The sequence below is a fragment of the Gorilla gorilla genome, chromosome 19 (genome assembly GCF_029281585.2).
Source record: "Gorilla gorilla gorilla isolate KB3781 chromosome 19, NHGRI_mGorGor1-v2.1_pri, whole genome shotgun sequence".
Taxonomy (NCBI): domain Eukaryota; kingdom Metazoa; phylum Chordata; class Mammalia; order Primates; family Hominidae; genus Gorilla; species Gorilla gorilla.
Window position 1 is genome coordinate 38,785,407 of NC_073243.2, and position 13,319 is coordinate 38,798,725.

At 35.7% G+C, this 13,319-nt stretch overlaps 1 protein-coding gene across 2 annotated transcripts in view; it reads right to left on the reverse strand.

Moving 5' to 3' along the window:
* Positions 1-6,434: 6,434 nt before the first annotated feature.
* TNPO1 (transportin 1) overlaps positions 6,435-13,319 on the reverse strand; it is a 98,247-nt gene continuing 91,362 nt past the window's right edge. For both annotated transcript variants that reach the window (XM_019013437.4, XM_063700692.1), the window contains exon 25: positions 6,435-12,098. The gene's annotated coding sequence lies outside the window, so the exon portion shown is untranslated. The remainder of the gene's footprint in view (positions 12,099-13,319) is intronic.

Sequence of the window (13,319 nt, forward strand, 5' to 3'; positions counted from 1 at the left end):
AAGGAAAATGTGCATGCCTACAAAGGACAAACAAACGATGAGGTTTAACAAAAACAGAAATGCTTGTAAAATCCTAGCATACATGGGAAAGATTTAGTAACCTTCAATTCCTTTCTTTTCACATATAAAGAGTGGGCCTTCGAACAAGTGCTGACTTTTAAACTGTAAGGAAGTGTTAAGAAGAGAGCATCTCAGATATACTTTTCTAGTTGGGAATATGTGCCTTCAAAGTGAAAAAGTGAAAGTACTTAAGGAATTTTGTCAGTAAAGATGACAAAATTTCAATGGTAAGAACGTCAATTACTTTTGCATCAACCTAATGTATTATCTGTCCTTGTAGAAAATATTGAATACTTGAGTTTAACAACAAAAGCTCTTATACTCTTTAGTTCCCAAGAATACTGGATTAGAAATGATCTTGAGTGAACACATCATATAATAAGTTAAGTGTTGTTATAAATTTGCCTTTTTAGGATGGGCATGGTGGCTCATGCCTGTAATCCCAGCACTTTGGGAGACCGAGGTGGGTCAATCACCTGAGGTCAGGAGTTCGAGACTAGCCTGGCCAACGTGGTGAAACACTGTCTCTACTATTTAAAAAAAAAAAATTAGCTGGGCATGGTGGCGGGCACCTGTAATTCCAGCTACTCAGGAGGCTGAGGCAGGAGAATCGCTTGAACCGAGGAGGCGGAGGTTGCAGTGAGCCAAGACTGTGCCACTGCACTCCAGCCTGGGCGACAAGAGCAAAACTCCATCTCAAAAAACAAACAAAAACACACACAAAAAACAAACAAAAAACTGCCTTTTTTCCCAGTCCTAGTTCTATTGTAAAAGGCAAACTTGCTAAAAAAAAAAATAAAATAAAGATATGCTGCCATTGCATAGTAAGCAAATAGGTCTTCTCTGGTGCAATGAAGTTATGTGTGAAATGAGTATTTATGTACCATTTAAAGAATATCCATGTGCCCACCACCCAGGTACACAGATGTTCATGATTGTATTCTCAGCTCTGCTTCAAAGATGTAACCATCTTAATTTTGTATTACACATGTATACATGCATCACTATGTATTTTTTGTTTTTAAACTTCGATATAAATGGCTTCTCTTTAGTTAACAGAATTGAGACTGGCTTTTTTGGCCAAGCTCTATTTTAAAAATTTGCACATTGTTTCTGGCATTTGGGTTATTCCTTTTTGTTTTGTTGCTATTACAATGCTGATATACATTGTTTCCTGGCACATATGTCAAGTTATTCTAAGGCATATATACACTGTACATGCACCTTGGGGGTAGAACATAGGTCTAAGGGTAGGCATAGGTTTTAGCCTATGCAAGTGTTCAACTTTACTGGGTAATGGCAAATTGGTTTCCAAAGCAGTTGGACTAAATCATCACTGTAAATTCCTATTCCTCCATCATTCATCCTAACAATTGATAGACACTGAGTTTTCAATTTTTGCCAATTCAGTGAATGTGAAGATATTTAGCACCTTTCCATTTGTTTATGGGCTATCATGCAGGTTACTTAGGGGATGATTTATAGGTCAAACTATACACACACAATGTATTTTAAATATATTAGTAATTTATAAGTTCCCTTCATGTTGTACTAATTTACTCCCACTAGCGATGTATGAATGTCTGTTTTTGTATTCCCTAGATAAGAGTATGTCCTCAAACCTCTTTCACCTTTAATGTGTGTGTGACCTTTTAAATTTCAGTTGATTGGAGTGACTATCTTTAAAACTTAAATTCAAACTAATGAACTATACATACCCATTGCCTACTTTTCTATTGGGCCATCCTGACTTGTAGTGCTTTATAGATTAGAACATTACCATTTTCTGTGAAAGGAGTCTGTCAAGTTTTTCCCAAGCTTTACTGTCATGCAGACTTTTGTTGCTGTTGTTGTTGTTGTTTTTGAGACAGGGTATCATTCTGCTGCCCAGTCTGGAGTGCAGTGGCATGATCATAGCTCAGTGCAATCTTCAACTCCTAGGCTCAAGTGATCCTCGCGAACCAGCCTCCCAAAAGTAGCTAGGACCACAAGTGTGCAATACTATGCTCGGCTAATTTTATTTTTTGTAGAGATGGGCATCTCCCTAAGTTGCCCAGGCTGGTCTTGAACTCCTGGGCTTAAGCAGTCCTCCCAACTTGTCCAACCAAAGTGCCACAACGCCCAGGTAATTTTTGTACTTTTTGTAGAGATTGGGTTTCACCATGTTGCTCAGGCTAGTCTCGAACTCCTGAGCTCAAGATCCACCTGCCTTGGCCTCCCAAGGTGCTGAAATTATAGGCATGAGCCACCACGCCTGGCCTTTTAAAAATTATACTTTGAAGTGCCATAAAATAGTTTCCAAATATACTAGTGTATTTAGATGTTTCTAAACTTAGTTCTTCTAAGCTGCCTATTCATGCATCAGTTTTAATTCCTGAAGCCACAATTTAAAAGAATGTCAAACTGGCATTGTCCCACACTAATTATTGTTTTAACAATTTTTCTGCCTTATCTTACTTTTTCATATGAACTCTAAAATAATCTCATCTAATTACAAAAACTTGTTGCTCATCTTTTTTTGGGGATGGTGTTTTATTTTGAATGTAGACAGTACAAGCTGGTAATATTCAGGGTTGTAATCTGGCCACTTTGGCCTGTTTATTCACTCTTCATAAGCTTCCAAATTTTTCGAACAACTCAGTTTCAAAGAAACAAAGCCACTGAACTTGGCCTTGAGGAAAACAGAAGCCCAAGCTTTGTAGAACCCTAGAAGAGAGGAAGGAGATGGCCCTCATTCTACGTCTCCCATAGCCATACAGAAATCTGCCAAAATAATGACCTTCATGCTATAAATGTAATTCTCACTGCAGACAATATACATCACAATACTACGCTCCTGTGATTTTTAGTCAGCTCTCAGACTTTAATGTTGAGTGCTACAGGGTTAGTCCCTACCATCTTTAATTGTTCCAGTCCTCAGATGATGTTCTTGTCCAGCGATTTGAAACAGTATTTATACACCAACTTCCAGCTTTCCATCTTCAGCCAGGTTATCTCCCTGAACTCCAACTGCCTACTCTACTTCTCATGGATGTCTCCAACCAAATGCCAGATCTTCCCTACTCTGGTTAAGGTAAATTACACCCTTCCAGCTGCTCAAGTCAGACCAAAAGTCTTAAGAGCCACCTGTGATTCTTTTCTCCACAACCCAAATTCAGTATGTTGACAAATGTTGATTCCTCCTTAAAACATATCCAGATATCCAGCCACTTTTCACCTTCCCCACTACCACCCTGATTCAAGCCACTGATAACTCTTCCCTGTTCATAGTAGCATCCCCTAAAGGGTCTACTTGCTTCGACCCTTGTGCTAGTCTATTCTCAATTACATCACTTTTCTAACCCAAAACCCTACAATGACCCTTTACTTCATTCAGATATAACACCTATACCATCTGGCCTTCCAGTTATCTCTTAGATCTAATCTACTCTTCTGCCTTACTCTGGGCGCTCAAATTAGAACCCTCTCATTTGTTTTACACAAACGCATTATGGTTCTTGGGACATCTGTCCTTATTGTTCCCTTTACCTGAAGTATTCTTCCTCAGACATCCATCATTTCTTCAGCTTTTTGCTCATATGATGACACCCTCTCAGACCTACCTGCTTACTCCATTTGAAAAAGCAACCTCCCCCACTCTATCATCACCTTCCATCTCCTTCTTTCCTTATGGGCACTTGCCACCATTAGCACACTACTATCTGTCTTCCTAAAAGAGAATGTTAAGCTCCATGAGATCACGGAACACTGTCTGCAATATAAGACTCAAATAACTGTTAAATATGTAATATAAAAACCTAGATTTTGTATATAAAATTTCCTAAAGTTAGAAAATCATGCTATTAAATCACAACTTACAGCACACATGACAGAATCCACTGGAGTTGGTGCTGGATATGAAAATTAGTACAATTTAACTGAAAGGTAATCTGACTAGACCAACTACCTTTGACCTGCTAGTTTCACTAAGAAATCGCTACAGATGTTTGCAAACATTTAAGCATTGCGACTCTAAAACTTTATTTCTAAGAGTGAAAAATTAGAAATAACTTCTGAATGTCCAACAACAGTAAGACAGTTGCATAAATTGCTTATAGAATAATATGTAGGTATGTCCATGTATATTAACAAACAATTCTGGATATAACTAAAAACACAAATTCACCATATATTTATATATGTGCACAGGAATATTAACAGCAGTTATCACTAGGTAGTTGTATTACAATTCATTTAACTGTTCACTTGTCTTTCTTAAAATTGTTTCAAGTTCTTCAAGAAGTAACACAAAGCTTGAAAAGAATACTTAAGATTTAAATCATCAGAGTGAGACTGCCATAACATGCATGTAAGAATTGACTGGCACAAAAACCTAAAGGGTCTCAGTATAACAACTCTTCTCTGTATTGTTCTTGCCAATGGTTTAAAAATTGCGTTAGATTTACAAATTGTCGCCAGGGGCGGTGGCTCACACCTGTAATCCCAGCAATTTGGGAGGCAAAGGTGGGCGTACCACTCGAGGTGTTCACTCGAGGTCAGGAGTTCGAGACCAGCCTGGCCAACACAGCCAAACTCTCTCTAAAAAAAAAAAAAAAAAAATTAGCCAGGCGTGGTGGCGTGCGCCTGTAATCCCAGCTACTTGGGAGGCTGAGATGGGAGAATTGCTTGAACCTAGGAGGCGGAAGTTGCAGGGAGCAGATATCGTGCCACTGAAGACTGGGAGACAGAGCCAGAGTCCTCTCAATTAAAAAAAAAATTTACAAATTGTGATGTGTAAATTATTTGTGTCTATCTGAATAATGGAGATGTTTCAGGAGGTTCTTAAACTTTTACATCAAATTAATACAACTCAGAAATTAAGAATTTTAAAAACGACAGAGCTTTGGTAATTCCATATTCAACTGTATAGAACACAAAGGAAATTCAAGTTAGCTCTGTAGTTCCTACTGCCACTTTTCCGATCATTCTTAAAGAATCACGTGAAATTGTGGAGTCATACTGATTATGAACTCATTACAAGAATGCCCGCCAGTCCAAGAATTGTTAAGCCAGCCTTACTCATTCAGTCCAAGAATTATTAAGCCAGCCTTACTCATTTATCATTACGATGGTTTCATCACCTAAACTGAGAAGAAAAAGATCATTTGCATAAAATGGGTAGGGCTTTAGTATCACTAAAATATTGACGACTTAGAAAAGACTTTTGGTTCCTAATCTTGAACAAGAATTAGGATGACTTTAATTATCTTTTCCCCACAACCTAAGTCCTAAAATTCTGGAATATTAAACTCTTGAGGCTGTGTTTTAGAACATAATATCCAAGTTTCAATTTTATTTTCTTGTTAACACAAGAGAAGTATCTCTTCTCAAATATTTTCTTGGCCAGGTAACAAAGAAAAAGAAACCCAAGCCTCACTTCTCTTAAAAGTTTTGGAATTGTACTGATTTAATTTTAGGCTCTTTCCTGTTCTAAATCTCAAATAAAAGACTGTATGACAAGGCCGGGCATGGTGGCTCACAGCTGTAATCCCAACACTTTGAGAGGCCGAGACAGGTGGATCACCTGAGGCCAGGAGTTCGAGACTAGCCTGGCCAACATGGTGAACCCCCATCTTTACTGAAAATATAAAAGTTAGCCGGGTGTGACGGCACATGGCTTAATCCCAACTACTTGGGAAGCTGAGGCAGGAGAATCGTTTGAACCCGGGAGGCAGAGGTTGCAGTGAGACAAGACTGTGCCACTGCACTCCAGCCTGGGCAACAGAGCAAGACTCCGTCTCAAAAACAAGACAAAAAACAAAAAAAAACCATATGACAGTTATGCACACGTACTCCCTGAAATGTGTTAATACATTTAATTAGTAACATGCAACTATATTAATGCCTTACAACCTGAAGAAAAAATTACTCTTATAAATGTTAACTCCCCAAATTACAAATCTTAACTGTTTGAAGGATAAACAGGAAGCCTTAATAGGACATACATTCATACACACTCATGCAATCTCTCCTTACATCAACGTTTTATATTCACAATTTCACCTTTAATTCCTTTTACAGAATAGTATGTCCCCCATCCTCAAACAGCAGAACCTATAATCAACTGTTTAAAACACATCAAGGAGTTAAGTTAAAATGTGGAAAAACAGGTTTTTACTATACTATACAAATAAGAAAACACTTGTTTTAAGAAATAAATGATGTTCAACAACAAAAGTGTACTAATGTGTAAGCTAAGGAAAAAACAAAACAAAACCTCAAACTAAAAACAAGGAAAAAAATCCCAAAAAACATAAGGCTTATCTAGACCCAAAATGGGGTAAGAGGGAAAAAGAAAACTCATTTCCTTTCATTAAAAATCAGAGTGCAACATCTATAATTAAACAACTTTATTAACATAGTCAAGCAGTGATTAACATTCACATCTATTATGTCACATCATACAAATGTAAATACAAAATTACTACAGTACAATATATATTCTCTGCATGATCCAAAATATTTGGTGGCCCCAAAAAACTCTCTTTAAAATTCAGCAGCTTATCAAAAATTAAAACCGTATTCTATTTAAAATGGAGATCTGTTAGCACAGAGTTAGACTTCAAGAAATATCAATTTAGTACAGTTTGAGAAGTTGCAGGAGGATATGTTTGAAGGACACATTCTAACATAGTGTGGCAGGTACAGGAAACATCAGATTTAAAGCTTTTAAGCATAACTCATACAACCTAAGTTGTCAGCAGAAAGATCCAGTTATTTGTAACTAAAGCTAATGCTACTAAATTATTGCACCCAATGTTAACATATTAAGTGTAAAACTGTTTTGTAATATGAAGTGATTTACCACGTTTAAACATCTCTTCTCACAAGATAATCTATTAAGTAAAACTAATTATACAGTATTGTCTAATTATTGTCTCCATAAAAATCACCCAAGCTCAATTTGCTTATATATCCACAAAGGAAAACAACAACAAAGTAATATGCGGAAAGTACAGTGGAACCCCTTTATGAGGCCAATATTAGAAGGGGACCAACACTGCCTTATAGGCTAACCATGTTATAATAGGCTTTTAAAAAGATGTAATACCAGCGAAATAGCTAATCTTGAATAATACCAAGCCACAGTATAAGGAAATTCTATGGCAGATAAACAAAAACTGCAATAAAAGGAAAAACTGCTTTTCTTATTAGTGATACACTGCTTGGCAAATAGATTTGGCCTGGTTTTAAAATGTACAAGAGGCGAAAAAAAATCACCATTTTAACTTCTTTCAAAGTCATGCATACATTCAGCTATTATGCATCTTTTAAAAAACACAATACATTCTGGGATACAAACCACAATGAACAATTGTGTAATTAAAATGTATACCTTAAAAATTAACATGTATAATAACTAGGCATAAAGAATTATCTACGTAAGTAATGCTAATGGGTGAAAGATCTATGTAAGATTGAAAAAATTAGTCACAACTCACTTGGAAAGCCTAAAGGTGAATAAAACTAACTTTCATGTAAAATTTAATTTTAGAGAGGCATTAGAAGTATCTCCATATTTAATACAGTATAAAATGCACTAAGTTGGTATACAACGCTATATTGCATGGTATTATTACCAGATAATATTGTTAACAACACAGCTCATTACTGATCTGACTTTTCACTTAGATTATCCCAGGCCCTTAACTATCTGAAGACCAGTTTTCTTAAATGTTCCAAGGCCTATACTTCATTAACAACACTAGTAGCAACAGTTAGTTTCCCCTCCTTGTATTATTTGCAAAAATAATTCAGTAAGCAAAGCTGTGTATGTTTTGAAGTATTATCAAAGGAAGGACTTAAATTGCAGTTATGCATGATACACTCTTCCCCTGGGAAGAATGCTTTTGCACCATTATCTGTTAATACATTCAATATGAATAACATAGATTTACCATATGAAGCAAAAAACCACTTTTTCCTCATGGCAAAGGACTTAAATTTAGACTAAGATGTAATTAATTTATTTCTGGCATTTCTGCTAGGCAGAATAATTTTATATAGGGGAGAAAAATTTCCACTTTCCTATTTTGAGAGTTTGAAGAAAATGACGACCATATGTAGCTCATTTTCAGGTAAACCTGTATGCAAAAAGCTTGTCAGGAGGGCTTTATACCACCCCAGCCTGCTAGAATATTAGGAAAAAAAATCAGACTAAATGGAAAGATTCTCAATGAAATACACTTAAAAAACAAAGAATGTAACTAGGATGACCCTTTATAAGCATGTCACCAAAGCAAAAACAATACAAGAGTATTCACCTGAGATAAAACTTGTATCTGAATATTTTATAACTGAGTAGACAAAGCATTTCAAGAGGAAAATCCATTGAAATTAGTTTAAAATATACATCTGATCCTATTTTACAATATATGCAATTTAAGCAATTCAGATCAATGAAAAAGTCTTAACCAAAAAAATCACAGTGTTTATCAATGTTAATTACAAAATGTATGCTACTTGTTTTGTTTTTAAGATGTAATGGCTTGGTTAAGTGTTTTAAAATCTATTCTTCTGAAATCTAACTTGCATAACAAAATCAAGTAGCAATAATGTAAAGCATCAGAACTGGCTCTTAAAAGATTATTTACATGTTGATTATTTGGGAAATAACCAACCAAAAAATATTAAAAAGTGATTTTTTTTTACACAGTATGAAGTCATTGAAGAGATTAGACAATACAAAAAGCAAAATTCTTTCCTGAATAAATGAATACCTGTGGCACTAAGTTCACTCGCTAATGGACTGTAACATGGAACTGCCAAACATGCATTTAAGTTATATTAATTACACTTTCTGTTTCCAACTTAGGTTGATCAGCAGCTTTGTTCTGTTAGAATCCTTCAAAGAGAGAAGCTCAAACAGGAAAAAGAAGGCATATATAAAACAGTAAACACTGACCTCCTGAGGTTCCTACAACATAAAAATATTCAAGTAGAAAATCTACATCACTTAGCAGCGGCTATTTCTGTAGTTGAGCACACTAACAGCATTTTAGTGTGTAAGGAGCAGATGAAGTAAGCCGTGCTTTAAGCATGCCAAGAGGCAGAAACACTGGAATGTAACAAAGACAAACTCACAATTTCATAGACATTCAGTCAACATTCAAAACTATTAAGACTACACCACAAGAATTAAGTTGCTTTATATATATCCCATGATGTATTAGATTTTGTCAGAATAAATGCTAAATCAGAGCTTACCTCAAAAGATAACTTAAATGGCTTCTGCAAATTCCTGTTCTACACTATGTATCTGAAATATAAATTAGGAAGAAACAATAACCTCAAGGGGAAAAAATACACAAAAGAATCCCAACTCAAATTCAGGCTGCCAGTCATATTTACCTAATTTTATTTTCTATTTTCAAATTAAATTTCATTTAAATAAAAAAAAGTGACTACAAAACGGTGCATTTTTAATAGTGTTATTCATCTGCCTAACTGGAAACTAATTTTTAATGAGACAGGTGACAATATTGCCTTTAGTCAATACAGAATTGTCAACCACAGGTTCAAATAACTTTACTGAGATTGTTATGTGTTTGTTTTAAATTGAATTTGGTCATTTCAATTTAAAATACTATCTATTCCAGAATATTAAACTATCTCTCATATTAGAATTCTAAGTATTTGAAGCACTACAGAATATCACTATAATCTAAGAATAAAACAGCTACTCTACTCAGTTATTAAAGACTAACAGGGAGGCAAATTTTGAGCTCCCAGTGAAGCAATGGTACTAGAAAACAAAATGCTGTATACCCTTTGAATCCAACTTATAATATTAAAAATATCAGGCACTACAAAATAATTTAATTTCAGGCTCTACAGACTGAAATTTGCAAAGCCAAAGTAGAGGAAAGGTGAAAGAACATGTTAAAAAACAGAACAAAACAAAACAAAACAAAACACACACACACACATAGTAACAAAAACCTTTCTACATGCTACCATGCATTTGAAATTTTTGAAACAGTATAAATTCACACGCACACAGCTCAAACTTCAGTGCAATGGCTGTATCATTCAACACTTTTAGAGAATAGAACCATGCAAAGAGGAGCAACTGCTTATAAAAATGGTTATTCAGTATTTATTCTGCAATGCAAAGGTGACAAACTAAAATATAAAAAGGCTGTTATGGCTTAACATTTTTGTTGCAGATTAAATATGCAGCATTGAAAAATGGAAAGGCGTGGCTTCATCTCTGACCAGCAGAGTTAAAAAGAAAAATCTCTCCATTTTCCTTCATCATCATGGGATACACTGTTCAGGCAATCCAAATTAATAAAGACTTGCACTTTCATATGAACACAAGATCAAGTGTACCAGTTAGGTTTTCACATTCACAGTATATAAGAAAATACACATGGAAGGAAAAGTAAAGGGTTAACTTAACAAGGATTTATTCACAGGAATACATGTAAGTAGAGAAAAATAACAGAAAAGCTAAACAAATGAAATGAAGAGGATCCAAACCAACTTTCACTCTGTAGCTTTTAACTTGCACCCTGTGTGCATATATCTAGGGCACAGAGGGCCACCAACATGCGCCAAAATACAGTGTAGGAACCCTGCATTACATCCATTAACTTAAACATATCTTTAAGATCATGCTTTGAACAAAAAAAGGGAAGCTTAGAAGGCAGTATGTTGAGTGGGAATAAACATTGAAATATAGCAATCATTTTTCAACTTCTACAATTGTCTTTATGTGCCAACTAACATTTATGCAGCCTTTTACAGATCTTTTACCATGTAATTTAAATTTTAGAAGTTTTGATAAAATCACTAGTAGTATATAACCATGCAGAAAGCACATCACACTGACAGCACAGAGGCAAAGATTTTGCACAGGTATATCAGCTTTCCACATTGTGCAGGTTACACACAATACAATATCAATCTTATTCCTAACAGATCCTAAAAAAGATATTTCAAGGCCTACCTGTAAACTACAGTACTTTATATATCTATGTTCTTAATAAAAATAAAATCCACAAATCTTAAAAAGGAACTTTAAATGCAGGGCTATATTGAATTGGTAAACTGCAACACAAACTGGCGCAACATAGGTAAATGAATACCAGTCTCACTCTATGTGATGCAAGCATGCTACTTTCCCACTAATTTAAATTACTTTCAACCACTATGAGCCAGAATGCATGCCTGAACCTTAAACTGCACTTTAAAAAGTAACATCTTGGCCTAGAAATTAAATCTAATGAAGTATAACCATCAAATTATATCCGCTACATTAATGTTCAATGCAAAATTAAGATGTCATCTTTAGTTTGATATGCCCAACCCCATTTATTCCTCCCTCCCTGCCCACCCCAAAAAAGGTAAAAGGAGTGACTCATTTGGCATTTCACAGGGTGCTTCATTGTTTATGTTTGTTTTGTTTCCAACTTTTTTGGGGTACCTTAAATTGTAACTTCCAAGAACCCGCTTCTACTACGGGAAGGCAAGCTGACTTTTAACTATATTAGTTTTGTTTGTGTAGTTCTTCAACATGCAAAACAAGGCCCCATCATGTGGGAAAACTTACATAAAAAAACTTTAAATTAAAAAAAAAAAAAGCTTCTTTACTATTTGTAACTCCCATTCTTAGGTTTCCTTTATTGTGCGCTATAGAATTGTTCCTCTTTCTTGTCCCTAGGCATCATTTATATGGTTCTTGTTTTGGTACAATTCCCCATAATATTCCACAATGTACTGTTTTGTGAGTAGACTGAATAGATTTTTTTTTTTTGCTTCTTCACATCCACTGCGGAGTTGTAACTGGAGACATATTTCCACCCACAAAGGCTCCAGATGTTAAAACGTTTCCCAACATCGACTTAATACAGTGACGGCAACACCTCCCTCCCGCCCCTCCCAGTAGGGTTGGGATTGTACTGTATTCCCTACTGGTTTACCCTTCCCCCCTGTAAAGGGTAACATTTTCCCTGGGTGCAGAGGCTCCCTTATAGTCTCCAAGACTGAAGGACCTATAAGAAAAAGAACAAAAACAATATTATCTTTAACAATCGTTTGTCTTTCAAAGCCAGTGGAACACAAAATTAATCAAATAAGAATGCTATCTTTACCTATAAAGAAAATGAGAAATTTGGACAAATTGCCTAATATCGTGTTAGTCACTTATAACCATGCTGCTTCCTTCTCCTATGGCACTGAATTGTTTGCTGCATCAGGTATGAAAAGTGAGGTCAAGCTGGGTAGGAGAGTGGTATAGACAGGTGTACAACACTTTGTATAGTGAAATATGCCTCGTATGATGCTATCAGTCTAATTCTTTATCCCCTTTTGCAAAATGGGACCCAATAGGAACTCGTTATTTCTTATATAACAAGTGGCCTTACTTTCTTAAAAATAAAGTAGCACTTTCTTTAGGACAATCCTTAGAATGAAAACACCATCTTTTTTCCCCCCAGTATTCCCAATATTAAGCAAACAGAAATCCAACCTATCAAAACACAAAAGAGCATTTGTTATTTGGGGTTGTCTGGTATTTTAGCCTAGAAGGCACTAGAAGTGTTCATTACCACACCAGGGTCATTACATTCAGTAAGTATCAAAAAACAAATTCTACATAAAAAAAGAGAGAGAGAAAAAAGCAAATTTAACATTTATTTATTTATTTTGGAGATAGCACCTTGCTCTGTCACCCAGGCTGGAACGCAGTGGTGTGAATATGGCTCACTGAAGCCCCAACCTCCTGGGCTAAAGCAATCCTCCTGCCCAGTCTCCTGAGTAGCTGGGACCATAGGTGCATACCACCATGCCCAGCTCATTTTTTTCTTTTTAATTTTTTTCATAGAGATGGAGGTCTCATCGTGTTGCCCAGGCAGGTCTCAAACTCCTGGGCTCAAGCAATGCTCCCACCTCAGCCTCCCAAAATGCTAGGATTATAGATGTGGGCCATCACACCCTGCCTACACTTGCCTTCTTGATGTTCCTAATTAGTTCTCATTCTGATCCTATTTCACTTGGTCATTTCCACTACCTTCCAGTCACTTGGTTTTTCTGGTAGGAACTTTTTTCTATGCTAAACAGTTTTAATGATAAAAAGGATATTAAGAAATAAGGTAAGATTACTGGGAGATTAAACTGTTACCTAATAGTGGTCCTTTTACAAACAGAACTCTACTACCCAATCATGCCAAATTTTGGTCATTTATGAATGTTCATGTGAATTCACAGAGGGCAGT